The sequence below is a fragment of the Lactuca saligna genome, chromosome 2 (assembly GCF_052625555.1).
Source record: "Lactuca saligna cultivar CGN05327 chromosome 2, ASM5262555v1, whole genome shotgun sequence".
NCBI lineage: Eukaryota > Viridiplantae > Streptophyta > Magnoliopsida > Asterales > Asteraceae > Lactuca > Lactuca saligna.
The window spans coordinates 45259053-45264508 of NC_136418.1; positions in this window are offsets into that span (position 1 = coordinate 45259053).

A 5456-nucleotide genomic window follows, 5' to 3' on the forward strand; every position below is an offset into this window, starting at 1 on the left:
GATTAGCAAGCCTTAAGGTCGTATCTAGGTCCCATCTATGATTTGGAAGGGTTATTTGGCTCAAAAACCCCATTTTTAGGTGTTTACGGCCCAAGCTTGATCCTTGGCCATAAAAACATGTTCTAGGTCCTAAAACATAGATTATACTCAAATTTGAAGGCTAAAGAGGTTGTATAACATGCTAGGGAAGTTACCTCAAAGATTTGAAGCCTTAAACTTGAGATTTGGACCTTTGATTTTGGATGAGGAGAGAGGTTGGAAGTGTTTATGGAAGAAATGGTTAAAAGCTTCAAATGAAAGCTTTGAATCATTTATATAGTGCTCGGGAACTGGACACGACAGAATTCTACCCGATACCGGCGTTAGGCGGGACTTTTGGTCGCACCCGACCAAGTTGCCGTAACCCGAACTATGACAAACATTGAGTCACCCTTTGCTACCTTTACTTAGAACCATTTAGTGTGCCGGTAAACCACACACGCTCAATTAACGTCTTCGCAAGGGCACAAAGTGTAATTTCATGGAATTGCATCAATTCACTTTTGCCTAAGTAACTAAGATTAGGAATTTTATGAAAACATTTAGTTACTTTAATACTTCATTATACTTATAATGGAAGGTTTTGTCATATCCTACCCGTTCGGCTAACGACCCTCCACTAGTCAAGAGTGCGGTGGGTAAGAGTGGATACCCATTCAATCGCCATTTTATAGGCAATTTCCTTAAACACCCCTTATAGACCAGCTTCGTGAATGAGGCCTACTAATGGTAAGACTGACTTTTACTCATACATATATATAATGTTAGACTTTTAATGTTATATATGTAGTATGGGGTGTATTTTACACTTTTAAAATACTTGGTGGTCTAATTTAACAATTATACCTTTAATTCAATTAAATTTTAAACCAAAACTTTTATGGATTTATTAAACCTCTTTTAATTATACACCTTAATTAATTAATAAAACCATAAGGGTGTGATTTGAACCTTTTCAAAACTATACTAGAGTTTTAGAATTTAACATTCCTAATTAAACTTTTAATCAACTTTTAAATCCAAAACATGAGGGCAACTTTTGAAATATTTCAACACATTAGGGTTTACAATTTAAATATGCATCAAAATTAAACCATTTAATCAAAATTTAAATTCCAAAACTTGAGAGCAAGTTTTGAAAGCTTTTTCAAAACATTAGGGTTTTAACTATTTAAATTTCAAAACAACAAAACTTTTGGGGTTCAAATTTAAACTATAAAACCTAAAGAGCTAAATATGAAACTTTTCATAACAACAAGGATCAAATAACAAATAATTCAAATTAACATTTAATCACATAATTATCTATATTTGATTTATTTAATGATTTCTTGCAAAACAATTTATCAATTTACTCAAAATAATTAATCAATTATCTTATAAGGAAACAATTATCTTATTAATTGATAAATATCTTCAATTAGATCAAAATTATAGTCAAATATATCATATAATCAGATTAATATTGATCTAACATGATAAGGTAACTATCCATAAGCAAAAACAACAAGAAATCCCAAAGTACCCTCCATTTGACGAGTTGACTCGGCGAGTCAGGCATGGACTCGGCGAGTCTGCATGGACTCGGCGAGTTCAGCCATGGACTCAGCGAGTCCAGCCTCCAGAAACTCAAAAAACGAATTTTCCAGTCATACAATGCATCAATACAATTGAAACCAAGCTAGGCTCTGATACCACTGATGGGTTTTGGTCATAAGACATCTATGTGCTCATACAAACCCTAATGCTTGGATCTAGGTTTCTATATTGTACATGCTTTGAATCCATGACTATAAACCCTAATTCTAGCATATGGAAATCAATATTAACATATAATTTGGTTTATGATATTACCTTGATTGTTATGTAGCAATAACAATCCCAATTCCTCCTTGAATTGACTTTGGAAGGCTTAGAGTCACAAGTGTCACTCCTCTAATGGTTCACAAACACTATGTGACAACCCGAAATTTCCATTTATACGAACATCATCTATTCAATAGAAGCCAGTTCAGTTTCAGTGATTTTCAAGCTTTTCCGAACAAGTTTGTGTACATTAGGGTTTATGTTTTAGATGATACCAGGAGAGTGGATACTCCTGGTTTTGTGAAATTTAGGCATTTCAAGTTTCATAATGTTACAGTCCAACATCAGGAATAAAAACATTTTCTGCCAAAATATTCCAGGACTATAAATAGTTTTCTGAATTAAAATAATTCATTATTCACAATTCCAAATAGAGAAAAGCCATATTCTCTCTGACGGATCTTCGGGTTTTCATCCCATATTGTGAGTCTACTTTTCTATATGTGATTCAATACTTGTTAGGTGCTTATTAACATAAATTACATGTTTAGATTACAAGATCCGGGAGTTTACCGCCCAAGAACGTTCTTGGGGAGTAAACTCCAAAATGGAACATAAAGGCTTCCTAGTCCCGATTCCTTGTTAGACAACTTGTTTAGGGGTTAGGGTATGATCTTTATAGGCCAAAAAGCACCCAAGAAACACAAGTCTTTGGAGTTTACGGCCAAGGAACTTCCTTGGGCCGTAAACCCCTTTTCAAGGGCATAAAGTGCCCTAAACTTCCTCAAATGCTTAAAGACTTTAACGCTCAAAGGCTTGTGCTTATTTAAGACATCTAAACCCTTCAAAATCATAAATTTGTAGGAGTTTACGGCCAAGAACCCCTCTTGGGCCGTAAACCCCTTTTTGTAGGGTAAAAATCATTCCAAGCACACCTTAAGCCTTAAGACAATTTACCTTGAATACTTGGGACTAGAATGGAGAGTAGAACACATATAAATCACTCCTTGAAAGGATTTTACGGCCAAGGAACATATCTTGGGCCGTAAACTCCAAGTGAAGGCACAAAAGTGTTCCTCTTGTCCCCATTAGCCTTAGATAAATTCACGGAAGCCATCCTTGATGTTTAAGAGCCTTAAAACTATTAAAAGCCATCACCCCTTAGGAGTTTACAGCCGTAAACTCTAGGGTGAATGGAATTTAGGCCGTAAACTCCACAATGGAGTATTCTAGAGCCTTAAGCTACTTCATGTGTTATTCCAACAAAGCTAGGAGTGTTCTAGAAGAAAGATAGCACCACAAAACACCCAAAACCACCCTTTGAGGAGTTCACGGCCATAAACCCATGAGTTTACGGCCGTAAACTCCAAGGTGTGGGGTTTGTTGGGTGGTGAACTCCTATACAAGGCCATTTGATGTTTCAAACCCTTTTGCCTTGTCCCGTAACAACTTAGATGCAACCATTTGAACCTTAAACGCTCATAAAAGTGTTTACATGTTTTCTAAGTGTCTTAACTTATTTATTTAAGTTATTATTTGTCTAATTAGTTATATATATGCTTATTATATGATAACTAGGCTCGTGCGTGTAAACCAGTCTCCGTTTGTCACCTAGCACGGTAGCCGACACTGCAATTCAACCGACTCACCACAAGTGAGTTCATGCCCCTTGAATCAACCTTTGAAATGATTTTAAATGTTTTATAACACTTTATGGGGGGGGGGGGGGAATACAAGTCAAATACTTATAAGTTATTGCTTCAATCACATGTGATTGTGTTTAATCACATGTGATTAATAACTAGGAAAACAACGATTTTCACCACTGTTCAAACTGTTTTTCAAACTGCTTTACTATTGAAATGTTTTACAAACTGTTTTACTATCCAAACTTACTTATAAACTGTGATTCAAAAAAATGCTTCTTATACTTAAACTGTTTTATCAACTTATGCCTTCAAAATGTTTTATAGATCGACATCAAGTCGATCTTCTCTTGAAATTATATTTATGCTTCAAATGTTTTATGAAAACTTATTTATGCTTTTATATATCCAATTGCATGCCCATATATGTATAGATATATAAATAATGTTCAAAGGGCTCAGGAAGGCCATCCGCCCTATTTCCTTTTCCTCGATTTGGATGTGGTCTGGTGGGATTTCGGGTGACCATCCGAAGGTCGTTTCCATATTACTTATATATCATATATACATGTATAGACATAAAACTACTTCCATATTCATACTCATCAGTACATCATTAGCTGGTTACCATCGGGGTAACGCAGGATCAATACATATACAGATGTACTAGAAACAATACATATACAGATATACTAGAAACAATACATATACAGATATACTAGAAACAATACATATATAGAGATACGAGAAACAATACATATACAGATATACTAGAAACAATACATATACAGATATACTAGAAACAATACATATACAGAGATACGAGAAACAATACATATACAAATATACTAGAAACAATACATATACAGATATACGAGAAACAATACATATACAGATATACTAGAAACAATACATATACAGATATACTAGAAACAATACATATACAGATATACGAGAAACATTACATATACATGAATACGATATCAATTGTGATCCACTGTGTCGGCGCATGCCTTAAATGTCATGGCCCGAGTTGTAGCCAGAATTCTTTTGGAGGGAGAGCGTGAATTTGCGTATAGATCTATACTGGATTGACTATCCTACACCTTGCTGCTAGCTACAGCCGGACCTGCAGGTCTGCGGGTGCCAAACGTCATTTCTTTTATTACGACCATTCATTATGTCGTTGTTACCAGTCGATAGCATGGTGCAATTTATCATGATATACCTTAATATAAATCCGGTTTAAGGTAGTAGTATTTAGTACAGCAGTAGTCTTATTATACAAAGCTACAGTACTACAATGATTTACCCATTACATATTTTAGTGATAACATCACTTAAACATTAATGTACAAACTATATTTTTAACAAATGATAGTTATACTTGGGTAATTACTCACTTTTACAACAGACAGGTTTACAAAACAGTTTAGCCTTGGTAGAAGGTTACTTTTATAGAAAATATAGGATTTTCTGAGAGTTTCAAACTTTTACAAACACTTTCAAACATTTGTTTACATTTTTACAGACTTATACATTGAGACAGGTTCAAACGTTTTTACAAGAAACATTGACACTAAAATACTTATGAACTCACCAGCTTAATGCTGATAAACTCTTTCAAAATAACTTGTATTCTCAGGTCAACAGTAGATAGGTACCGAGGCCAGCATTTGAGAAGATGGAGTGCATTCAAGGCTCATCTCATATTATTTTGTGTTTCATTATTTTTGGTGTCTATAACTGTACAGAACACACTTGTATTAAAATTATATATTTAATGCAATGGATGATGTTGTTTGCTTATTTACATTTACTGTGTTGTGATACTATACATGACGTCCTCCGCCCCAGAACGTTTCCGCCGTTCTTGGTTTTGGGGTGTGACAGATTGGTATCAGAGCATTGTTTATAGTGAATCAAGTATATCAACCCATAAAAGATATACTAATCTATAAACCC